The sequence below is a fragment of the Cricetulus griseus genome, chromosome 2, assembly GCF_003668045.3.
Source record: "Cricetulus griseus strain 17A/GY chromosome 2, alternate assembly CriGri-PICRH-1.0, whole genome shotgun sequence".
NCBI classification, from domain to species: domain Eukaryota; kingdom Metazoa; phylum Chordata; class Mammalia; order Rodentia; family Cricetidae; genus Cricetulus; species Cricetulus griseus.
In genome coordinates this window covers 296,702,193-296,728,817 of record NC_048595.1, presented here as the reverse complement: position 1 = coordinate 296,728,817, position 26,625 = coordinate 296,702,193, and the positions used below count along the sequence as shown (strand labels likewise).

The window sequence follows — 26,625 nt, the reverse complement described above, 5'->3', positions numbered from 1 at the left end:
AATTCATCCTTAGGACCCTAGAAAATAAATGGAAAAGAACAAAGATCTTGGAGATTCCTAGAAGACGTTAGTAGGATTTCTTGATAAAAATAAACATTTGGTTAGAAAGTAGGAGAAATATTTGTCTCTTCATAATTTTCTTATGAAATCCTCTTAGTTCTACATTTTGATATTCAATATGCATTCTTAGATTTCTTTTCACCTAATCTTAAGTTGAGCTTGATTAAAATTTTTATATAGCTTCATGATGTCCAAATTCCAAGATAGTCAGTCCAATTATAAGGTAGTTCAAACGATGTGCTGAGTGGGAGTTAATCAATTGTAACTTTTATATTGGACCTAGAAGAATAGTAGAATACATTATCTAATATATGAGAATATTTTATAACAATTTTGATAATTAATATTGTGATTGATTATAAATGGAAAGCTCTATAACCTATTTCCTGAAGAGAAACCCCTCTACTCTCTATAGAGAACTTAGACTTGTTGCCCTACTACCAGTTTTAGAATTAAAGAAATAATTAAGTAGCAGAGATCACAGAATCCATACAGTTCAGCCCTTTCATTTTACATGGACATATGTGGCTTGTCTGGAATCACAGAGCTTGATTAGCAGTGGCCTGTAATCTAGATGCCAGATCTCCATGATCATTGTTCAGTGATTCATCTTACTTCTCTAATGCCTTTTCTCATATAGAACATGAGGCTTTACTAAAATGTAGTTCTAAGATGACATTCTGAATCCAATATTGGTGGCAAGGGTTAATTTTATCAAGAAAATTCCATAGATAGGAGTAAGGGTATGCAAAATTACTCAAAGGGGAAAAATTAAATGTGCCTAAGATTGTATTTGGCACGGGGAATCAGCATCTTGTGAGCTGATTTGTGATCTAGTTATGCAAGCAAGTCAAGGACATATGTGAGATGGCACTCTTAAAGCATAGAGGGACGGCTTCTTGAGCAGTCAGGCATGAGATAATGCTAACTCTGGGTTCTAGAAGGGGAGCAGAGTTTTGCTTTGAATTTAGAGATGTAGGCTATCCCACAAGGCGCCAATAACCTATGTAAAGAAGAGGGCAGCCAGGCAGGGGTGTGTCTTGTGTATCCATGGGAGCCTGATGAGGAAGCCAGTCTAACTGGAATACAGGGCCAAGTTGGTAGGGTGTGGTCAGATGATGCAGGGCCTTAAAAATAGAGTAGAAAAGGTGAGACTAAAAGACCACATGAAGTTTGCTTTCATTTAACCTTTGAAATGTGACTTCAGAGGACCATGTTTGATACTTCCACTTGGGTAGTTATTGGTATTATGAACTTAGAGAGTCTAAAAGACTACTGTGGTACCCTTGAGAATCTAGGCAGGAGATGGTAAAACATGGCAGAGACATTTCAAAGGAACTAATCACTTGAGTGATTGTTTAGATTTGACAGTCAGAGTGAAGAACTTATTCAAACTTGAGTCCAAGGATATTAGCCTGGGTGGTCAAGCCAGAGGAGTATGTGTCTTAAACTCCATTCCTGCTGAGATCAGAGTCTGAGCTGGTTGCACATGAGAATCTCTTCCTGGTTTGCAGTCTTGTCCCCATGGTGCAGTTCACACAGTTCTGGTATTAAAGGTGTGTCTTATTTCCCTTAAGGAAAAACAACATTTGTAAGAAAGTTGCTTGGTTCCTTGCACCTGCCTTCTGATTGTTGTTGACTTTGCCACTTAGTTATCTCCTTGTTAAATATATAGAGAAAGATCCCCGGGGCCCATTAGTCCCCACAGCTGGGAATGAATTTAATCTTTGGGAGAAAACAAAACTGCTTACCTGGAATGTTTGTTCTCTGACTAATCATGTAGTCACGTTGATCCACCCTTAGACTCCATGAGTTCCCAAAGGCCTTGGCTTTGTGAGAGGGACATTAGAAATACTTTAATTCATAGATATGATTATGGGAGCCAGTTGGGGGACCTTGGTAATACTTTTTTAAATGTCCAAGACACAGAGACCTGCTCATCTTGTATTCTGTTAGAAAATGAGCTCTTGGTGTATCTGAGGCAGTCTGTTTCATTGCTACATCTCCCTCATCCTAAGAGAGAGGCACACAGACACACAGACACAGACACAGACACACACACACACACACACGCAATATATATACGTATATATATATGTATATATATATACATATATATATACGTATATAAGTCTTCTTATGTCAGCAAACATTTATGTAATAAAAGTGTGACTGTTATCATTGAGTTCTTCCAACAGGTCTACCAGGAATATAATACTATTGCTTTCATTTACAGACAAAGATGCAAAAAGGGCTTTGACAGGCACAGTGAGGGAAAGTGATCTGCAAGTTGAGACCTAGCCATCAGATTTTCAACCCTGACTTTTCCTGCACTCTGAGTCAAGCTCACAGAGGAAGCCAACTTGTTTACATATTTTATTTTTAAATTATGTGACATTGGTTCTTTACAGATTGTTTGGAGTTGTCTATTACAATAAACAATTTGTGTTATTTATTACTCTCCTTGACTATAGCTTTTGTGATATAATTATGCTACAAAAATCACCCTCTCACTATAGCATTATCCAGCAGGGTCAGGTTTTTGTTTTACTCGTTGAAAGGTCCTTCTTGTCATGGAAAAAAAAATATAAGTGGGTGTTCCATTCCTCTCACTATATTTAGCTTACTGAGATGGCAACCTGTACCTGTTTTTTTTTTTTGGCTTGAAACCAAGGTTGTTGTGCAAGAGAATGGTAAAGTGGATAGATTCAGATATATCTTGTGTCAGCTGTTTTAACATGGGCAGTGTTTTTGAGGAGATGATAGCCACATCACTGTAGGAAATGCAGACTTGGGAAAGCTGATGCTATATTTGCCTTTATTCCCCATTAGTGGTGGTTTTTAGGGCATCTGTTGACCTAAACACCAGTTCTTTGAAAGATGGCTGCTTCTTGGAGCTTGACTCTTTGCTTGTGAGAAATTATCAGGGGCACTTCTTTTAAGTTCTAAAAAGTTAAACTTGGCACCAAAAAGACATCGTTCACCTTTTTTCTTGGGTGTAATATTCATCACATTTCTTTGTCAGAAGGAGTCTTAATTCTTTCTTCTGTGTCCCTATCTTCTTGGCATTGAACCATTTAACACAGTCTCATAAAGGCCATTATATTTTTAAGTTCCCAAAGAGAGTCTAGTTTTTCTTTATGGCTAATTCCTGGTTGTGTTTAAATAGCAGAAAAAACAAGTGATAGCCAGGTCCATCCAAGTTTGTAGGCAGCTTCCTGTTTATTTTGGCCAACACCTAGCCAGATAAACTGATAAGCACCCTGGAGGAGGAAGACATCAAAGTGGATTATGTATATGCAGGTGACAGTGAAAAACAACCCCCCATCAGTAACTCAATCCCTTACCTAATCTCAATCCAAGCTATAATTGAAGCAAATCTATCCAGAAGCCATAAATGGAGATAGAAATTACTTCCTGCCATTTACTGGGTAGGATATCTCCATAGGTAATAAGAGATAAGGACAAGAAACTTTGGATCCTTAGGAAAAATGATCAAAAATTCCTTAGTTGCTCAAGTCAACCCAAGGCACTGGTTGCTCATCAAATGAAATTAACACATGCAAACAATTTAACACAAACCCCAATAGTTTTAAGTCACTCAATAAAAATATATAATTTTTCTAAAGAGAAACCAGTTTGAGATCTTGAAGCCAGCCTTCTTCCACCTCAAATATATCACACAGAAAAGAAAAAGGAGAGACAGAAAGCAAGTTCCAGGAGATGGGAGCAAAGTAAGCCATTTTCCTACCTAGTCCCCTTGCACACCTGCCATTGCTTCAGGGAAGCAGACTCACAGTCACTGTTCACACCTGTCTCTGTGTAATTGAGCAGAGTGGTTTCCATTTCATTTAACCATTTAGCAAGCTGTTTCCTTGTTATCTAGTTGATTACACTATTCTCAAACCCTCCTGTTTGAAGGCCCCAGTTTGAGGTCTTACTCCATTACGTTCTACAGAAGAACTGTCTACTCTTTGGCTGAAGGGCTGCAAATGGTTGGGTCCCTAAAGTTCCAGATCACATGAAATGAGGTGTCAAGGTCACACTAGGATTCTGCATAGGGAAGTGGGAGAATACTCATCAGAGCTGGCACACAGATACAGGGTTGTGACTCCTGATAGCAGCCTTTAGATTTATTCATGCAGATGAGTCAAGCAGATCATCAAAATTCTTTACAATGCTTTGAGAAAAGACTCTCGTGCCCTGCCATCTGCTATTTAGATCCTGTAAATTTGACACAGGACACAGAAATATTTTTAAAAGCTTGGTGATTCTAGAGGAATGACTTATTCTGAATAAATGCTGAGGTTCTTTGAGTTTTCACCATTTGTTCACCTGTCTAAAAATGAAGCCTCTGACAAGGCTTTGGAAGCCTCTGGACTTTATTTTTAGTCTTTAATGAATTGGGTATCAAATTTATGGATATCGACATCTATATTTTTATGGGGACTTAGAGTTAGGGCAGGGTCTTTGTAAGTGGTTTTCTGTTTCTGAGTCCTGGGCTTTGTAAACTGTGCAAGTTATCTGTTCAGCCTACCACCCCATAGCATCTTTAAGCTTTGATTATTCCTTGCTAGAGTCCCACTCAGTCCTATCATTGTCTGGGAGGACAATGATGACTTTTGTTTCAATTTCTTGTGCTTGACAGTTCTCTGCACATAGGTTGTATTTGGTGTACTGTATATGAGTGCTATGTGACATCTATCAAAGACTTCTCCTTTCTTTTGGAAATCAAGTTAGGTCTGCCTCAGTTTACCAATCTAACACTCTAGTTCCTCATGAAATCTGCAGTGTGCCATGAATTATTACTCAACTCTCCCCAAACTCTGGCCATCTGCCCTGGTTCTTGCCTTTTCCCTTCTATGGCTTGGACTCTTTACCACTGACTGAGATTGAGGCATATGGGGTGGGGTGTTGTGTGTGGCCAGCTCTAGATAAATTGTCTGGGTTGGAAGCTGGCTAGAAAATGTCTAGCTGGATGCACTTGGGCCAAAGAAAAGCTTAATTATCTTCTAATTTTCCCTTCTTCCCTTCTTTGCCTTCCATACCTTTAAAAAATAGAAAAACAAGAAATAGAGATATTTTATATTATAGAATTTTAGGAATTTGAAACAACACATATAGAATATATATAATGTACTCAATAAATGTAGGCTGCTCTGCTGCAATTGGTATTGGCTTGCACAAAGCTATAGAATCACTGCCTATCTTTTGTCTGCTCTATGGAGTTGGTTTACAATATCCATTGGACATCAGTTCCCAGATGCCTCATTTTTTAACTTCCACCAACTGCATTTTACTATTTTCTGATGATTGTATCTATCACCCACCCCTATTCATCTATGATAATTTATTATTTTTAGTACTTTTCCTGGTTGAATTATCTCAATAACTTCAATTCTCTAGGCTGTGATGTTCAGTCACTCTATCACCTTTTATCTGATAGTTTAAACCTTGTCTTAATTTTTCTTTGTATTTGGTTGCTTAAGCCTAGCACAGGTTAAGGAGGATATGAGACAGTTGGGGGGGGTACTGAGAAGATAATTTGGGGTTCTGCCTGTTTTTTTCCTCTCTCTGCTCAGAATCATCCATACATGATGAACATTGGAAGGCAGCTGCTCTCATACACTTGGATGGATAATCTGCTCACATTTAAACATTTCCTGTGTTTTGTTAGATTATTCTTCAGAAATGAAAAAAAGTCTCCTAGGAAGCTGTCAACCTGTATCAATCTGTGGTAGATGGGTTGAAGCCAGGTTGCTCTGTTGATGTAGGTACAGATGAGTAGTGCTTTTACCTGGAAAATATTTATTAATACCTGCTTCATGACAAGCACATGTACAGGTTCTTAGGAGGAGATGGTAAAGAAAACAGAGTTTAAACATAATTACTTTAATATATTTTATCACTTTGTGTGCATGTATATGTCTGTGCATGTCCATGTATGTTGCATGAACACATGCCATGGCATGTTCATGGGGGCAGAAAGCAATCATAAGGAGTCATTTCTCTCCTCCCATCTTATGAGTCCCAGGGACTGAAAAGTCAGATTGCCAGGCTTGGCAGGAAGCATCTTTACTCAGTGAGCTATCTTTCCATAGCAATAGCAACTTTTAAAATAATAAGCAATTTGCTAAAATTTGGAAGGTGGAAACATTTAAAGATGCTTTAAAGATTAAACAAGCCATGGATTAAGATTCATAACATTTTATAGCATGTAATATTTGAAATAAAGGTTAATAAATATAACATTAGCTTTTGCATTGACAACAAGCTTATGTTTTCAAAAGATAAAGTATTGATTACAGGCATGATGATTTTTTTCTTTTAGTAGAGAATATTCTAGAAAACAATGATGAGGCCATGAGATTGTAAGTCAAATATGTGTAAGTATGTGATACAATTTAAAAATTATGGTCAATAGTGACCTGTCATCCTCTAAAAAGGATTGGCAGTGGGATGTTAAATTTTCCTTTATTAATACTTCTATGTAGGAACAGGAGTGATGCCCCTATGGATGACGAGGAGTCAAGAACAACATCAGTGGGAATGGTAGGAAAGGGTTGGGCCCATTGAAAGTCTTCTTTACTGTCCCATCCTTTCAGGTTGGTTAGTGGGTAGAGGGGTGGTTTGAGAATACTCTGGACAGAAAATCAACAGAGGTTATTGAAAATAATACTCTTTCCATTGGCTTTGAAAATGATGGTGACTTAGGAGACAGCTCAATCAATAAAATACTTGTCATCGACTCACAAGGACCAGAGTTTGGATCCCTAAAACCTCTGTAAAAGTTGTCAGCTGTAGTGGCCCACCTACAATCCAAGCATTAGAAAGACAGTTGGCCAACTGAACTATCTGAATTGCTGAGTCCCAGTTTCATCAAGGTACTACTGATGGGGGAAATACTTCTGTGTATGCTTATCTTATTGATTGTTGAATAAAGTTCTGTTTGGCCAATGAGGCAGCAAGTTAGGCAGGACTAGTAGTCAAAGGAGATTCTGGGAAATGTAGTAGAGAAGTGGTGATCCAGGCAGGAAGTGACACAGCAAGGAGACTCATATTTAAGCAAAGAGAAACAGGAAGTGTCCTCTTTTCCCCTTCGCTTCCTCATGCCGCACCATGTGAGCCACCGACAATAGAGGGTGCCAGCTGAAGGCATCCTCTATAAGATAAGTCTTATAAATTATATAGATTTATGATAATTAAGACTGAGCTAACAGATTAGAAATCCTAGTCATTGGCCAAGCAGAATTTGAACCCAATAAAAGTTTCTGCATATTAATTTGGGCCCTAACTCGGGCGGGCAGTTGGAGTAATGTTCTTTGCTAATTCAAACATTCTGAATTAAATCCTGCCAGGAATTGATCAGTTTGGTAATCTTGTTGAATCAAGAATGGAACATATTATATTGTTATTGCTTATTTCTGTCTCCTCCATCAGCCAGCAAATTTTGTGAGGGCAGGAACTATATTTAACTTCTCCCTCAGCCTAGCTGACCCAATCTGAAAGGACTGGGTCAAAGAATACCACCTATATACACCAAATACAACAAGACTGTTGCCTCTGGGGAACCCTCGGCATTCAGTTCTGTTTATTTGATAGAGAACATAGTGGAGCCCCTTTATGAAAATGCCCATTCAATTCATTTAGATTCAATAAAACAACAGAAGGGTTTTGACCACAAATATAGAGTAACTGTTTATACTGGAAAGCCAAGAATGAGTCCAGGTTAGTGGACACCCATTAAGAAAGGCACTACAGACATGCAAAGGACTGATGATTGATGTTCTGAGAATATGATAGCACGAGGAACAAACACCAGGAGCTGAAAGTGACTTTCTAAGCTGCCCTTCTTGCCTGGAATGTAGAAACTGCCTTTCAGCTGGAGTGGCTTTTGCTGTTGCTTGCTGCCAGGGAGCTGAAGCCTTGGCAGCCAATTGCACCCAGCTCTTTGCCTGCTAGAGTGCCAGCAAGGACAGGCTTCCCGAGCATGTCTGCACAGGAGCCCAGCATTCTCTCATCCACTGAGTGTTCAATAAGGAGATTCATATGAGACACCACCTTAGTCAGTTCCAGATGGCTCCAGAGATGGTGGTCTTACTGGTTTCATTATGGTTTAGAAAACACTGTGTTGAAGAAATTGTTTCTAATTCTATAGCTGTTTACTATGCATCATTCTTTAAGAAAACTCAATTTGTTGTTATTATCAGTCTATTTTATTTATTACTAACCTGACTTCTTAGATTCCTCTAGAACTTCAGGGCACATTCATAACATCAAATGAATATTTTTAAGGACACTACCTTATTTTTTAAAAAAGTATATGAAAATAAAGAAATAAAACAGCTTGACCATCGCTTCTCAGTAAAATTTCAAAAGGTTTTCAGTGCAGACAAGCCATGTGGAGGTAAATAAATAGAGCAGGAAGGGTAGTGTGTAGGGAGTAGAAATCTGGTTAGGTATTCTATAGCCCTGTGGCTCCAGACAATGGTCTCTGCAGCAAGCTGTCCACAATATCAGGCAGAGTTGGATACATATCATTCTCCCAACTGACACAACCATAATCTTAGTGTTGAAAGTGTTCTCAGGTGATGAGCATACACAATGGTGTGAGAGACTGGGGGGTGCAGGGCAGTGAATAAATCCACAATAGATGGGGCTTTCAAACATCAGTAAATGTGAATAATGCCGGGAGAGGTTATTATAAAGACAAGTTCAAGGTACAGATCCAAGGGGTTCGATCCCACCAGTTTGTATGATGCTTGTGAAATCAGTATCTCTAACATATATCCTAGGGCTTTTGTCCCATGTAGTAACTGGACCACCTATTTACAAAGCTTTACCACTTATGCCAACATCTGTCAAAGGAAGGCTGCACTTAGTAAGCACCACCATGACAGCAGGCTCTAAATACTTTCTTGTGGCAATATTGTGAGCCCAAGAGGTTTAGAGTAACCTTTCAGGAAATCACTGGGCATGTCTCTGAGTAAATTTGTAGATTAGGTTCACTGAGATGGAAAGACCCATCCTAAATGTAGGAGCATCATTCCACAGGCTACAATGGGGTGAGGGTGGTTGGGGGTTCCAGACCGAATAGAACACCAGCATTCATGTCTCTCCACCTCTTGGCTCCTGATGTCATGTGACCAGCTACTTCCTGCTTCTGCTGCCAAGCTTTCTCCATAACCGGGGGCCTGTATCACCTCAAAGTGTAAGCCCAAACAAATTCTTCCTCCCTTAAGTTGTGTCTAGTTTGATATTTGGTCAGAGCAATGAGAAAAATTAATATTGGCTTCCTGCATGGGAATAATGGGTCCCCTTGTCTGAAATAGTATTCATGGTTATAGGATCACCAACGCTGTTCTTTCTAACTTTATCCATGGTCTACATTTACTAGTCCGTGTTTTGTTTGTTTGTTTGCTTGCTTTTTTGTGCCGTATGTTTCAGAATAAGAAAAGTTGAGTTTTCATGTTGGTTTAAGGCATGTAGAATTGTAGTTCTGTGACCTCAGGCAAGGGGATTACTGTCTTCAACTATCTCTCACTGGATAAAATAGGTTACAGCAGTACCTGTCCCATAGAATCATTAGAACAATTGCAAGAGAAATGGGCTTGGGAAAATACATGTCACAATATACATCATTTAGCAGATATTTAGTATATGTTCACAATGGTCATTTATGCTTTTTTCCTGCCTGTAGAATTTCTGTTTCTTCTGAAGCTTAGTTATTCTTTACAGGGTTCCTTGACAAGAAGGGCTCTCTTCTCCCTCTGTATTGATCACCATCTGTGCTCTCACAATATGTAAACATTTCTTTTTTGTGTCCTGTTGGACATACTGTTTCTCATTTGTTCTTAGCCTCTATGCTAAACTGTAAGCTCATCAAAACAAACAACAAAATCAAACCCTGTTTTATCCTCCTTTGTACTTTTAGCACTTCACACAGACCAGTGGAAGAGAGCCAATTACAAATCAAGCACTGTTCCCAGCATCTGTAATAGATTGTCTCATTGAATCCTAGTATGACCCTAGAGACACTGCTATCATTTCCATTGTACACACTGGGAAAGTAAAGGTTACTTAGTTGTACTGGTTAGGTTTATGCCGACTTGACACAAACTAGAGTCATCTGAGAGGAGGAAACCTCAACTGAGAAAATACTGCCATCAGATCAGGCTATAAGCATTTTCTTAATTACTGATTGATGGGTGAGGGCCCAGCCCATTATGGGTGGTGCCATCCCTGGGCAGGTTGACCTGCATTCTATAAGAAAGCAGACTGAGCAAGCCATGAAGAATAAGCCAGTACATAGCATCCCTCCATGGTCTCTGCCACACTCTTGCCTTCAGGTTCCTGCCCTGTGGGAGTCCCTTTCCTCTCCCAAAAATGATGTTCTAGAGGTGACAAAGGAGTATGCCAAATAATTTTTCAGTTTTCTAGTGTTGTATTAACAAATCAAATGTAAATGTTTAATGGGTTACATTTAAAAATAAAACCTCAAATCTATTATAAAATCAAAAAGATAAAATCTCACAATTATGAAATTTCAAACAGCAAAATTTTATAGAAAAACGAGAACAAATATAGACTCCCTGACACAGAGATCTCTCTATTTGACCATTGTGTGGTGTTTGTGTGTCTTTTGTATCTTTTTAAAGAAAATTTTGTATTAGCTTCTTGAGTTCTTTGTATATTTTGGAAATTGGCCCTCTGTCAGATGTGGGATTGATGAATATCTTTTCCTATTCAGTGAGCTGCCGTTTTATCTTGTTGACTGTATCCTTTGCCTTACACAAACTTCTCAGTTTCAGGAGGTCCAATTTATTAATTGTCTATCTGAGTGCCTGTGCTACAGGTGTTATGTTCAGGAAGCGGTCTCCTTTACCAATTTTTCCAGGGTACCGCCTACCTTCTCTTCTAAGAGGTTCAGTGTGTCTGGATTTGTGCTAAGGTCTTTGATCCATTTGGACTTAAGTTTTGTGCATGGTGATAGATGTGGATCTATCTGCAGTCTTCTACATGTCAGCATCCAGTTATGGCAGCACCATTTGTTGAAGATGCTTTCTTTTTTCCCCATTGTGTAATTTTGGCTTCTTTGTCAAAAATCAGGTGTTCATAGGTTTGTGGGTTAATGCCCTTCTCCAATAATGACATTGATGACTACCTTATATATGCTATCCTAGTTTCTTCATCCAGTAGCTGATGGAAGCAGACACAGACACCCACAGCTAAACACTGAGCTGAACTCTGGAATCCAGTTGTACAGAGGGAAGATGATGAGCAAAGGGGTCAAGACTAGGCTGGTGAAACATACAGAAACAGCTGACCTGAACAGGGGGTTGCCCATGGATCCCAGACTGATAGCTGGGAAACCAGCCTAGGACAGTTCCAGAACCCTGAAGGAGGAGTCAGTTTGGAGATCTGGACAATCTATGGGGCCACTGGTAGTGGATCAGTATTTACCTCTAGTACACAAATGAATTTTGGGAGCCCTCTCCACATAAAGGGATACTCTCTCAGCCTAGACACACTGGGAAGGGTCTATGCCCTGCTCCAAATGATATGACAGACTTTGAAGATCCCCATGGAAGGCCTTGCCCTGCCTGGGGAACAGAAGGGGGTCAATACTGGGGGGGCGGGGCACAGTGGGGGGCAGCGGAGAAGGGGAGGGAGAGGAGACTGAGATTGATATGTAAAAGAAGATTGTTTCTAATTTAAATTAAAAGAAGAAAAAAAAGAAAAAAAATTGCCTAACTCAATGCTACAATTATTTTCTTCTCCCTTTTTTTTTTTTTTTTTTTTTTTTTTCACATCTATGTCTGCCATCCATGTCAAGTTAAGCTTGTGTATGAAATGGAGATTTAAATCCTGCTAGAGTTTCGTCTTCTTTCTTATGTGTCACATACCTGTCAGGCTAAGCATGGCCATGTAGAGACTAGTCTTAGAGAGTGTGGGGGTGTGAGACTCAAGGAAAGTTCTAAAGGTGACAACCTCCCAGTTCTCAACTCCTACAATAGATGCCATTTGTTTGAATGAGGCTTGTGTGGTTGCTTGTTTTTTAAATGTGGGATATGCAGAAAGAATGTGAGGGGGAAATTTAATGTAGAGGAAGAACTCAATCAATTTTTATTTTTCAGTTCATTGTACTTTTAGCAGATAGATAGATTCAAACCAAAGCTAGCTCAGTAGAACACTAAACAGCCTATTTTGTGGTTCCCCTGTAAAAATGTTTTCCTCATTAGGTCAGAGATACCACTTTACTTAGCTCTTACTTTTTGCCCATTTCTGAGAAGTGCAAAGTCACAAAATCTTTTTTTCCTTGATGAGGATAAGCCTTTTTTTTTTTCCCTCCCCTGCAAACCTGTTTGAACAGAGAAGGAAAAATCTTGGGAAAATTCTGAGCCTGATGTCTTTTTTTCCTAGCTTGCGTTTTCCCATTACCACTCCCACATAATTCTGATCCTCAGATAGTCTCAAGCTTTGATGTGCCAACAACAAATTCTCTGTATTTGGCTTGTTTTGGATTGTTAATTATTGGTGGCAATGGATGAGTGTTCAGCACCTTGGAACTTCTGCAAAAGAAACTTAATAAGGATGCGTTTGCTGTAGTTGGAAGAGTATTTGATGAGCAGCTGACCTTTCCAATGTTTACACGAGTTCAATCTCTGAACTGCCGTTGAGAAAGTCCAAGTGCTAATTCAGACTCAGACACTGGATCTCTTTGTAGAGAAAGCTTTTAAAATATATTCTGCTTCAATTTTCACATATTTTAAAAGATTGACTTCACCTATCAGTTAATTGGTTAATGTCAGTAAAGTTTTGAAAGATGAAAAGCATTTCCCTAGGGGAATTCCCTATTGTTCCCTCTCGTGATTGCTGTTTCCCATTTATCTGAAGTAAGAGGATTTCTATTGTAGGAAGAAATGATCCTACAGATTCTTCACCACAGGCTAGAAGAACATATTTCTTTCACATAGAGTTTGTGAGTAAAGTTTCCACCATTAGGAGGGAAAAAATGCAAAAGGCAACCCAGTTGTCAGGATTAGGTCACTTACAAATACTTCAAAAATATTTACATAAATCTCCACTGACTAAGCAATTTTTTGAGTATATTTCATAAGAATTACTTCTCAGCTGGTTTCAAAATTCACACGTATACAATTTAACCATCCATGTACCTAAAAGAAGCAGAAGGTGGGCTGGAGAAGATTGGATTGGGAAATTACAAAGGACTTTCTTTTAATGGTGGCTCCCCACCCCACTTAGCCGAGTCAATTATTTCATTGCTTAAGTGTTTTAGTTAGATGAGGTCATGTGACCTTCATCAGCTGTCCCATACACTGTAGTAGAAACTCCATAGCCCGTTTCACAATGCTCTCATTGTAGTTCTGAACATTTCATAGGTGGCAGCTGCATATCTCCAATGGAAAGTACCATATGGAAATAATCCTTAAAAACAGTTGGAAGTCTGAAGAGAATTCTCTGTGAATCATTATCTGGCCACAAGAGAAAGAAAGGCTTGTCACTTTGTTATTGGGTATTAACAAATAAAATGAAATGAAATGAAATGAAAAGAGGCCAAGGTTGTCTGTGTGGATGTCTGGTCAAACCTTGAAGTTTACATCTCCACTGGGTGGTTTTGTGTGTCAACTTAACACAAGCTAGAGTCATCAGAGGAAGGAGCCTTAGCTGAGGAAATGCCTCCTTGAGATCCAGCTGTAAGGCATTTTCTCAATTAATGATCAATGGGGGAGGGTCCAGTACATGGTGGGTGTTGCCATCCCTAGGTTCTATAAGAAGATAGGCTGAGCAAGCCATCAGAAGCAAGCAAGTAAGCAGCACCCCTGTTTGAGTTCCTGTCCTGACTTCCTTCAGTGATGAACAGTAATACTGAAGTGCAAACCTAGTAAGCCCTTTTCTCCTCAGCTTGCATTTTGGCCATGGTGTTTCATCAATAGAAACCCTAACTAAGACAGCATCATAGTGTTTAGTTAAAAGAGAAACAAAATTGAAGACAATTTTATTGTAATTCTTGGTTACCAGTGTTTGGAATAGAGAGGTTTTGTGTCAAGATCTTAACTTTCAATTTCTTTGAAACATTTGAGGACACAGCATCCATCTCCACATCTTTTTCTAGGTGCGATACTAATTGGGTCAGGAGCAAGGGCTCCTTTGGAAGTTCCTGTCACCATTGTGCCTTAGAGAGGACTGTAGGACTGGAACTCTGTTACTAAAAGGAGTCCTCATTATGTTGACTATTCTTATTCCAAGGAAAGAAACTATCTACAGAGAGTGGAAAGAATGAGTTAAAATGAAATATTTGGACTTTACTTTGCTGTTTAGAGTTAAAAATCCACAAGGTTTTCCACATTAAGCTCTCTCATGGACTAGTGAGAGAGCTTATCTCCACACTGATTCTTCTGTAAATGGATAAGATAGATATGTGATGCTCTGTCCTTTGAAACCTGTTGTGGATCCTAGCACATTTTTCTCCTAGCTTATTCCTCTACCTCAACTAATATTCAAAGACAGCAAGCATCCCTTGATCACCATCTCCTTAACCTCATCTGACAGTCACACATATTTTTGTTTGTTTGTTATTTACTTATTATCTTCTTTGTTATTTGAGAAAAAGTATCTTGCTAGAAAGCCAAGGATGGCCTCAAAATTTCCATCCTTCTGTGGTAGGCCCCAGAGGGGTGAGATTAAAACGTGTGTGTGCCCACCAGATATTTCCTTTTCTTAGTACCATCTACTTGGTGAGACTGTCCCACTTACCCTGTTTAAAAAATGCCACAACATTCCCACAACAGGGATTTCCTACCCATTTGCTGACTTATTTTAAAACTTACTCTATAGAACTTTGTCATCATCTAAAATACATTTTTTCCCATTGTTCTCATGGAAGCTTCACCCCAGCACCTGGCATCCATATACCTAAGGAGTCTGGAATGAACTGGTGGAAGCTTCACCCAGAACCCTTCTCCTCCCTCTCTCCCTAAACCCTGCTGCATCTCGGAAAGCCTTCCAATTGACAACCCCTCCCACAGAGATGCTCAACACCATTCTTACAGGGTATTTACTGTCCCCCAGAAAGTACACATGTGGTTTTGCTGATTTCTCTTTTCCATCTCCTCTCTGGCCACTGAAAATCATCTGGGAGCCTTGTATACATTAAACATGGGCTTTTTCTAATTCGGTTTGATTTGGTCTGATTTGGATTGCTGTGTTGGAGGACAGGCTTATCGGGGTGCAGAAACTTTCCACCCATATAACATTTTCTGTGGTACTGGGAGTTGAACCCGGGGTTTTGTATATTAAAGGCAAACATTCAACCACTTAGTTATGTTCCACTCTTTCCTCATGGGCTCAGCTGTATCCACAGAAGGGCATACAGTGTTAACTGCTATTTACCTAGCATGTAGAACAGTGTTTGGCACAGCAATTTTCTCAACATATGGTTTGGTCCTTAAAGGGGCAGTTATATTTCCTTTGCCTTTTGTTTTTACAGTCTAGCACAGTAAAGGGAAGGGAGCAGACACATAAGAAGTTTTAGTTTTGATATTGTCTCCACCTGTTAAAAGAACCTAACTTTTGCATGGTTTCATTCTAGTTAAATGGTTGTGATCATTAGAGGGACTAACTTCACCTAGTAGTTGAAGTTTTATTCACTTTGGTGCATACATGGCAGGGGTGGGGAGCAAACTGGTTAGGGCAGGCCTTACTTAAAGAAGGGTTCCATGTGTTTCAGGAAGTTTCCCCAGTCAGCAGTTTGGAGGTGAAGCTCTGACTTTGGTCCAAGCCAAGAAATACAATAGATTGTCCTAGTCGGCAAATTTCATTTGCAAGTTCAACTGAAGTGTGAATACATGGGACTCTGTCATTGGCTCTCTTAGAAGCAAAGATTTCCAGCATAGGAAAATGTGTGTGTGCTTGTTTGGCCAGTGAGAGACAAACTGTCAAACGTTGTGTTCCTCAGATACTCTCCCTTTTCCAGCATGGCCCCCTCTACCAATTAAACCAAGTGATATGATAGGACATTGTGATGGAAAGATAAATAGAATTTTATTCCAGATTTAATCTGTTCTTTCAATAAGAACATTGTTTTGTTTCTCTTTCTCATTTTGTTTCTCCTTTTCTTTTTCTTTTTGCTTTGACAACTAAACATTCTAATTTCCTTTTTCTGAAGTGAAAACTGTGTCTTTTAGGCTGGCACAGCTTCAAGTAGGACTAATAAATTTCTAACTGTGTAAGCCATTTCAGTGGTCTTCTGTGATTATAGAATGCTGTGGCACATGCTGCCTTTTTGTCAGTTTCAATTTTGTTAGAAGATTAGACAAAAACATGTTTTGAGAAACTACGTTTCTTCAATTCCAGATCCTAACGTATTCTTATCAGGGAGAAGGAAGATTTTGCTCCAAATGAAAGAGTACTATTCAATTGAATTTCTTCAGAACACAAGGAGAGCTGCTCCCATCTGTTACTTAACAATTTTGAAGTACCAAGATGCTTTGATTTTCTGCTATAACTTAATTCTGGAACTAGGAATTTCTTTCTTACTTTGTAGATTCCCAAACCCCAAAAGCATATACCAAATTCACTGAAACTTTGCTCCTTATTCTCTCTTCCTCCTCTTCCTCCTTTCTCCTCCCTGCTCCTTTCACTCCATTTTCCCCCTTTCCTTCTTGAGATAGACTCCTGCTTTGTAGTTCAAACTGGCCACTCTACATAGACCAGGCTGGCCTTGAACTCATAGCAATGCCTTATCTCAGCTCTCCTGAATGTCAGAATTACAGTTGTGTGTCATTACAAGTGGTTTTTTGTTTTCTTCAAGTAATACTGGTAATACTTAGATAAACCTTAGTTAAGGTAAGTTCCAACCTGTTGCATACCATATATTCAAATCAAAACCATGTGAGTCCAGAAATGATTCTGCCTATCCATGTATCCAAAGAAACATGTAAAGGGGTCCCCTTCGTAAGCTCAATGGATGGTTTAACATTTTTTTTAATTATGTTTTTTCGAGACAGGGTTTCTCTGTGTAGCTTTGGAGTCTATCCTGGCACTCACTCTGGAGACCAGGCTGGCCTTGAACTCACAGAGATCCCCCTGCCTCTGCCTCCCGAGTGCTGGGATTAAAGGCATGCACCACCAATGCCTGGCTGGATGCTTTAACTTTAATGTGCACCTATCTCTGAAAAAAATAAGGTAGCTGTCCAGGAACTCCAAGCAAGGTTTTTTTTTGTTTGTTTGTTTGTTTTTATTACTGTCTTTAGTCATACTTATTTATGAAATTGTAATTTGTTATATAGGCTTTAATGAGTACTTGGATGGCAATATCAAGCTTCTACTTTGCTTTATATACTTACTTTGATAAGTACATTTGTGTATATGGAGTAGAATAAAGTAACTATTTGGCTTAGTCATTTTCATCACTCCTTAGATAATATACATTTGTGGTCAATGGAACAGTGGTAAATTCTATGTAGCAATGACTATTCTACTTCCATAGTCTAGTACCATTCTCAGGATACAGCAGGTATTCTATACACGTTTACTGTAAATTAGAGACCTAATGGGACTCTCTCTCTCCCCCTCTCCCTCTCTTTACTGTAATCCTGTTATCTGACTTTTAGAAGTGAAACCAATGATCCTCATTCCCCCCTACTGTTTCTTAGTGATGGCTTTGGTATATATATATATATATGGTTACTAATGGCTTCTTGTATTTGAATAATTTCATGAGCAACTCTAATCTCTCATTGTTTTATTCTGTTCACAGCATATCTGTGAAGACTTGGGTGTGGACACATCCAGGTAAAGCATCTGTCTTCTCATTCTTTAGTTTGACACTTAGGCTGATTTTCACTGTTTTCTTCTCTCTCTCTCTCTCTCTCTCTCTCTCTCTCTCTCTCTCTCTCTTCTCTCTCTCTCTCTCTCTCTCTCTCTCTCTCTCTCTGTGTGTGTGTGTGATCTAATGAACGTTGTGTTCAAGTCTTATAAGAAATTTTGTTTCCCTACATAAGTGAACAAAAAAACTCTACCAGGGAACTCCTACAGCTGATAAACACCTTCAGCAAAGTTGCAGGATACAAAATTAACTCAAAAGAATCAGTAGCCCTACTATATACACATGATAAATAGAATGAAAAAGAAATCAGAGAAACATCACCCTTTACAATATCCACAAACAACATAAAATATCTTGGGGTAGCCAAAAAAAGGGAAAGATCTGCACAACAAGAACTTTGAGTCTTTAAAGAAAGAAATTAAAGAAGATACCAGAAAAAGGAAAGATCTCCCATGCTCTTGGATAGGTAGAATCAACATAGTAAAAATGGCAATCTTGCCAAAAGCAATCTATATATTAAACGAAATCCCCATCAAAATCCCAACACAGTTCTTCACAGACCTTGAAAGAACAATACTCAACTTTATGTGGAAAAAACAACAACAACAACAACAAAAAAAACAGGATAGCCAAAACAACCCTGTACAATAAAGGAACCTCTGGAGGTATCACCATCCCTGACTTCAAGCTCTATTATAGAGGCATAGTCCTGAAAACAGCTTGGTATTGGCACAAAAATAGACAGATAGACCAATAGAATCGAATTGAAAATCCTGACGTTAACCCACACACCTATGAACACCTGATTTTCGACAAAGATGGTAAATCTATACAATGGAAATAAGATAGCATCTTCAACAAATGGTGCTGGCACAACTGGATTCGGATATGCAGAAGTGTCCCGCGCGATCGTCTTGCTGGCAAGAACAACACAGGACACTCGGATCCTTCTGCAGTAAAGCTTTAATGCCTCTTGAGAGGAAGAGGATAAGCTTACAAAATGGAGACCCCGAGCCAAGAATCCTGTCCCCTAATAAAGGCTGGCAACCGCCGCCTGGGACGTGTCACCCTATGATTGGCTGCAGCTCATCGGACCATATGACGCCATGGAATAGGCAGAGATCAAGGAATGGAAAGTTACCCAGCGCCTGCGTGAATTAACTTTATATTCGGTGCCTGCCGGATGCAGGCGCCATCTTGTAATGGAGAATGCAGGGACGGCTCCCTACATAGAAGATTGCAGATAGATCCATATCTGTCACCATGCACAAAACTTAAGTCCAAATGGATCAAAGATCTCAACATAAATCCAGCCACACTGAACCTTCTAGAAGAGAAAGTGGGTGATACCCTTGAACGTATTGGTACAGGAAACCACTTTCTGAACATAACACCAGTAGCACAGACATTGAGATCTACAATTAATAAATGGGACCTCCTGAAACTGAGAAGTTTGTGTAAGGCAAAGGACACAGTCAGTAAGACAAAACAACAGCCCACAGAATGGGAAAAGATCTTCACATCTGACAGAGGGTTGATTTCCAAAATATACAATGGACTCAAGAAGCTAGCCACCAAAACACCAATCAGTGAAATTAAAAAGTGGGGCACAGAACTAAATAGAGAATTCTCAACAGAAGAATCTAAAATGGCTGAAAGACATTTAAGAAAGTGCTCAAAATCCTTAGAGAAATGCAACTCAAAACAACTCTGTGATACCATCTTACACCAGCCAGAATGTCTAAAATCAAAAACGCCAATGATAATCTATGCTGGAGAGGATGTGGAAAAAAAGGAACACTGCTCCATTGCTGGTGGGAGTGCAAACTTGTAAGACCACTCTGGAAATCAGTATGGTGGTTGCTTTGGAAAATGGGAATCAGTCTACCTCAAGATCCAGCAATTCCTCTCTTGGGAATATACCCAAATAATGCACGTTCACACAACAAGGACATATGTTCAACCATGTTCATAGCAGCATTGTTTGTAATAGCCAGAACCTGGAAGCAACCTAGATACCCCTCAACTGAAGAATGGATAGGGAAAATGTGGTACATTTACACAATGGAGTACTACTCAGCAGAAAAAAGCAACGGAATCTTGAAATTCCACAACAGTTATGCTACTATTATACCAGTGAGCAGACCTTACCTGCCAGGTCAGTATTGTGGCATGCACAGTCCACCACTGGGTAAGACCACTGAAGACTTTTCTCCCTCAATGGGCCTAGCACCTTCTCATACTGTGACAGCTGGCAGCAGGAAGGAAGCTTCTAGGTCTGTTCCACCTTGATTTCTTCTCTATGTCCTACAGCCAAAGTATGTGGTATCTTAAACAATAGGGTTTTACCATCTAGTTTTAGTGGGGGAACAATGTTAACAGTTAAGGGCCTCTGAATAACTAGGAGTGAGGCTTCTTATGCTTGGGATTGTGTTCTGTTTGGTAAGTTGTTGTTGTTATTATTATTCATGTGTGTGTGTGTGTGTGTGTGTGTGTGTGTGTGTGTGTGTGTGTGTGTGTGTGTGTGTGTGTGTGTGTGTGTGTGTATGTGTGTGCATCCAGGGGCATGAAGAGACCAGAAGAGACATCAGATCCCCTGGAGCTGAAGTTACAATCTAAAAATAAGCTGTTATGTCCACGATTCAGGAGCCCCTGCCCCCCCCCAAAAAAGCAAACAAACATCAGAGCCAAGTACTGATACAAACACACAGGGGTTTATTAAAAAAACAAAGTTTGGGCTGTCAGCACTCCTACACAGTGGGTGAGTCGAGTGGCCCTGAAGCAGCAGGGGAGTGAGCTTATAAAGGGAAAAACCCTAAGCTAGGGGAGTGCAAGCCTTGTCATTTTCTGAGTAGTTCAGGTTGGATGCTTCCTGGGTGGACTGACCCTGGGGTTAAGTAAGCATTTGGAAATTTCCTTTAGAGCATCTGGTGACCATTGGGACATCAGGTGACCATGATAAGATGTATTTCCTCAGAGTCAGTCTGATTAAGCAGGACATGGGGACCCTGGAGCTACTTTTAGCTATTTGTGTTCTTTTCCGGGAACTATGTTCAGGTTCTGGTCAGCAGCTTCTCAAGATGGTGTCCAGCCTAAAATGATATTAGTCTTGCCTGCTGGTGTCTGACCTCTCAGAGCCACTCACATTGGTGCTGGGAACTGAACTCAGGTCCTCTGCAATTGGCAACAAGTCATCTCTCCAGGCCCTGACACTAGGGTTTTTGTTTAATAACCTGTGGATTTGGGGATTAAGCATTATTCATCCTTGTGGGATACCTCCATTCAAATCCTGTTTTAAAAATTACACTAAAAAAATTTAGCCTACCATGTAGAGCCTTCCATGTAGCTTTTCATGCATCCCTATTGTTAGTTTCTGCCCTACAGCAGCCTTCCTCAGCTGCCAAGAGTTCCATCATGTTGCCAGGTGCCTTTCCACTGTCAGCTATGCACACTCTTTAAAAGTGTCCATCAGGCATAGCTCTCTTGCTTCTTGTTCCTCTCTTACTTTTCTTGTCTCTTGCTCTTCTTCTCTGGTCAGTCTGTCTCTGTCTGCCTGCTGCCTGCCCACCCGCCCACCTCTCTCATGTTCCCTCTCCAACACTGCCTATGGCCCTTTTACAATCTCTCCCTCCCTCCCCCAATGAATCTCTTGCACTAGCTCTGTTATACACGGGCTGTTTGCTAAGTGGCATATCTTGGCAGGGCCCAACCAAAGGTACCCACTTCACTTTCCTATTTTTCACTATTACACTTAGCTTTCGCTTACCTTCCACTGTTCTCCATCCCTCCTCCCTCACCCCCATCTAAATCTTTCTACCCTGGGTAATTTCCCCTCTGGTGATAGCCTCTTCCCTTTCTTCTCTCATGGGTTCTTTCTAGTGTCTTGGCTTCTACAGACACTCCAAATTAAACACACTAATCTGTAATTTTGAAGCTAGGATCCCACATATGGAAAGTCAAAATTTGAACACAGTTGGATACAAAGCTTTGATTCTAGTCTTTACTTACTTTTAAAGAGTGATGATGAAATGAGTTTGCTTCCTAGTTTTGAAGGTTGATTGATTTACATATTTTGATGTTAGAGCTCTAAAGAGTCCAAAACTTCATTTGCTTAGGCATTTAAACAGGTCAATCAATGACCTAAGCCTTTAAAACAGGTTAGAATAATTTAGCATTACTATCAAATGTCAAATTGCAGAACAAGGAGAGCATAATAAGCAAAATTTGCAATTATTTCCAAGATAATTCACCTTAATTTATTTAAAACTTCTAGAGGGTGTAACTCAGTTGTTAGTAAAACACTTGCTTAACATATATGAAATCCTTGGGTTTGATCCTCATCATTAAAACATGTACAGAATGTAGGCAGAGAGATTACTAAATGCATTATTACAAATAATGATTTTTTGAGAAATTTAAATACCTGGAAGAAGCATGCTTTCCAAAACTACTAAGGGAAATTTTTAAAAGAACTGAGGAAGAAAAAGAGGGGGAAAAAAGAGAGTGAGAGGGAGGAAGAAGGAGTAGGAAGGAAGGAAGAGACAACAGGGAGGCACAGTTTTCTTCCTGCTGTTCTGTATTTCACAAAGAGATCCCAAAGCATATTCTAATGTAGAGAAAACTCAAGAGTAGAGAAAAGAAATCCACCATTTCCTCTTCTCTTACAATTCAGCAGAGAGACTGGAAGGCGTGGCTGGAACAAACAAGCACAATTTCATTTGAAGAAAAATGTTTGCTGTACTCTGAATGTGACCAATAAATGTTAATTCTGAATATCTCTATGTACCAGCAGTTACTAGATTCTTTTCTTAGTGATTAGTTGTCAATTGGATTAGTGATGGCTGCTCCTGTCCAGTTCCCTTCTCAGTACTGGGACCCCATCTGGCCTGGATCTGTTCCGATCTTGTATATGCTGCTCTGTGAGGGTCTTTAGAAAAGAGCTACTGGGATCCTGTTCATACTTAGGAGTGGGGTTTGCAGGGAGATAGAGGTATGGTGGGAAGAGTGGATCCTACAAGTAAGTTACAGTAAGACAAAGAATTAACTGGAGAGACAAAGCTGAAAGACCTAAGGGGATCCCAGTTCTAAATGAACACTTGGCATCTCCAATGAATGAAGTAAAAATGGGAAGAGGGGCAACTGTAATCAGGCTGTTACTGTGCTGCGTGTGAGAATGGAAAAACCATAACAGAGTATAAGAAAGATAATGTGATTTGCTTACCAGGTGTGGCCACTGAGCATCCTAGGTAAAAAGTGTTTCTAGGTACCAGGGACTGATATGAAGGAAGGGAGATGGTCTAGAGGGCACCACTGGGAAGGTTGACAGGAAGGAGGAAAGCTGGGTCCACTGCAAAGTTTGGTAGAGTCCTCTAGAGTAGAGGGTAGATGGAGAGATAGGCCCTTGTGATCAGGCTACTTACAGGGCTAGGGATGAGACAGGAGAAGTTGTAGTGGGTCACAGAAAGAGAGTGACAAGGACCTATCTGGGTCCCAGCCTGGTGGGGTCATTGCAGTTACTTACAGTTGTGAGCCTCCTGATGCAGGTCCTGGGAACTGAGGTCAGGTCTTTTGGAGGAACAGCAAGTGCTTACCACTAAGCTGTGTCTCCAGCCCCATGATTTGGTTCTTACATACAGAACCTTATTTTAACTTCTAAAGTGCTCAGAATTATTACAGGCCATGAGCACTCATCCCAGTTTCTAGGAAGCTAATAATCTTGCTCACGTTACAATGTGCAGACTTATTGGGGTCATTTCTTTCATATAGGTCACTGATGATAATAAACCACTTGCTGATTTTTCTCTTGACAGAGGAAGTAGGTTACTGTGGTTCCAGGGAGAGTACCTTCCAACTTGGATGTGTTGTAGAAGCTCTGCTGGATAAGAATCCCTGCAGGTCAGTTATTGAAGCTCCAGAATTCATTATTTCTGAACACCTCCCTGAAAAATCATGAAAAGTGTTCTTGGGTTTTATTTTATTTTAGTATGTACATATGTACAGATTGTCAAGAGGTTGTAGGTAGGACTGCATCCTATTGCATGGTAACAAGTTAATAGATCATAATAGTATATGATCCTATAAATATTCACACATAGATTCATATATAGGAAAATTTAAAGATACCTTCTCATTTTCCCATTTTCTTTTTTCTTTCAGAGTAATCTCATGGCCTCTCTCCAGGTTAGCAAACATATCTCACATTCTAACAGCTGCATAATAGCTTATAGTTTATAGTATGTGGATTTCCTTAAGCATTGTCTTACTAATGGATTTCTCATTTGTAACTATTGTTTTGCAACATTATGATGTTGCATCATGCATGTATCTTCTCATTGTGATGCTTTTATTGCAGCAAAATAGATACCCTAAAGTATAAATGCTAAGGCAAAGTGTATATGCTTTTTATTGTGATAGATGTTGCCCCATTAATTGCAAAATGTCAAAATTAATGTGCCGTCCAGCAATTTCACATCCTCATAAACACTGGATATTTTTTACTCTTTTAATTATAGAACAAACTGATATTTAAGAAACAGTACAATGTTTTAATCTTTCTTTCCCTTTGACATCAGATAAGGCCAGTGTTTTCTTTTGGTTGGTTGACTTGCTAATTTTATGGTCATTTGGTTCCTGTGAATATACTGTTTATAGACTTTGCCTATTCTTAGTTTGAGTTGTGTGTTTTCTTTTTTCAGCATGTAAGGCTTTATATTTTAGAACTTGAAATGTTATATTGTAATGTAAATAAGCTTTAAAAATTTATTTTTATTTTGCTGTTGTTATTTTTAATTTTAGATTTAGAGAACAATTATAAAGGTAGCATAGAAAATTTCTTTAATATTTTCCTCACACCCTTTATCCCATGCAGATTCTATATTCACACTTTATGTTTGTGTATTACATTTGTTAGATGTAGTGAGCCAGTACAGTACATTACCAACTACAACTTGTATGTGACTGAAATAGTGTCGCTTAATAGCTTTTCTTTGCTGTGCAAGACCATATTATAGCTCATTGTTATTTGTCATTAGTCTCCTCAGTGCTGCTAACACTCTCTCAGACCTCCCATGTTTTTGATGATCTTAACAGACTTAAACACTCCTAAATACGTTACAGAGTGTCCCTCAATTGGAATTTTGCTTGATTGAAGAAATAGATCATGACACTCATTGCTTTATCCTAGCCTCCAATCAACTTCAGCAGGCATTCCCTGTGAACCCAGAAGCAGAAAGAATATAAGAGTTATAGGGGATGGAGGACACCTGGAAAATAAGGCCCTTTAAATCAGTAGGATGGACACACATGAACTCACAGAGACTGAAGCAGTATGCACAGGGCCTGCACAGGTCTGCCCTAGAACTGAAAGGAGAAGTGAAAATATGTCCTCATCCTTAATCCAGATGCAACCTCCAATTGATAACCACTTGCAAATGAAAATTTAGTTTTCTCTGAGGGAGCAAGGAAGCAAACTACTGTTAAGGGTAGGCTGTATGCCCAGCAGTAGATGGCCAACAGAAATCAACTCAATGCTATCTTTGGGGGAAGCTTGTTGTCTCAAAATGTCATATCAGAGTTTTACTTTAAACTATCTTGTCATATATATATATATATATATATATATATATATATATATATATTCCTCTCTTTTTACACTATAGGTCCTTAGCATATATATTATGACATCTAGTTTGTGTTTTTAGGGAATTCCCTGAGTGTCTGAATGAGTGGTTATTATCTGTTTGTATTTGTATCTGTTCATGTGCCTTTTCTTTTTTTCCTATTCTGATAGTTTCTGTTTTATCTTATTATATTTATTTTATTATTAGACCTTAGGAGCCTGTTTATTTTCTAATGAGAGACAGAATGGATATAGAGCCAGATGGGATGGGGAGGGGAAGGGGAAAGGGAAAGTGACTGAGAGGACTGATGGGAAATCATAATTAAGATTTATTATGTGAGACAAAAAATATTTTCAATAAAAGGGTGAAAAAGAGGAAAACCAAAACCCAAAAATCAATCAAACAAAAAATCACTATTAGCATAGAGTTACAGGTATTTGTGAGGGAAATCATATGGTATGTGCCACTGTCAATGCATCATGTCAAAGGTATGTTCTATCAACACAATTATCAGAATCATTAGTGATGGTCTGAGTCACGTATCTAAGGTCATGTTTGTTGTGTTCTCTAGTTCTTCTTACCTTCTGTGTATCATCTCTGGAAGGGAATTTGTCTAGCTCGAATAGACTGGGGAATTATGGTCAACCTCTTTTGAGGGGTGCAGTATCTATGGTCACTATTTATAATTATTCTGCCAGAGAATTTTGTGTTTTCCTTTGTTTCCATGTTTTCCTTGTTTTCAAATACTTAGATATTTATTTAGTCAGTTACTTGTGGAGTGTTGTTTTTTCAATTTGCCTATAACCTAATACAGTTTCATTTATTTTGTTGTCCAAATGTTTCCATTTATCCATTAGTATTTTCAGCTGACATTTTTTTCATTTCGTATAACTTTATTTATTTATTTATTTATTATTTATTTATTTATTTATATTTTCTAAAGAAACTTTAATTCTTATAACAAAAAAGCACCAAATTTTGCTTTTAAAACATTTCAGTCTTATTCCATATCAAGAGCTATTTTCTTTTTCTCCATTTTTAAATTTAAATTAGAAACAAGATTGTTCAGCTGATGTTTTTATTCCTTTTGCATAC

General features: G+C 39.1%; 1 long non-coding RNA gene across 1 annotated transcript in view; it reads left to right on the top strand.

Moving 5' to 3' along the window:
* The window catches only part of LOC113834126, a 44,460-nt gene that overhangs the window by 5,153 nt on the left and 12,682 nt on the right, over positions 1 to 26,625 (top strand). Inside the window, exons 2-4 of the long non-coding RNA XR_003482423.2 lie at positions 17,843 to 17,877; positions 23,722 to 23,806; positions 24,068 to 24,091. This is a non-coding gene — a long non-coding RNA (uncharacterized LOC113834126). The remainder of the gene's footprint in view (positions 1 to 17,842; positions 17,878 to 23,721; positions 23,807 to 24,067; positions 24,092 to 26,625) is intronic.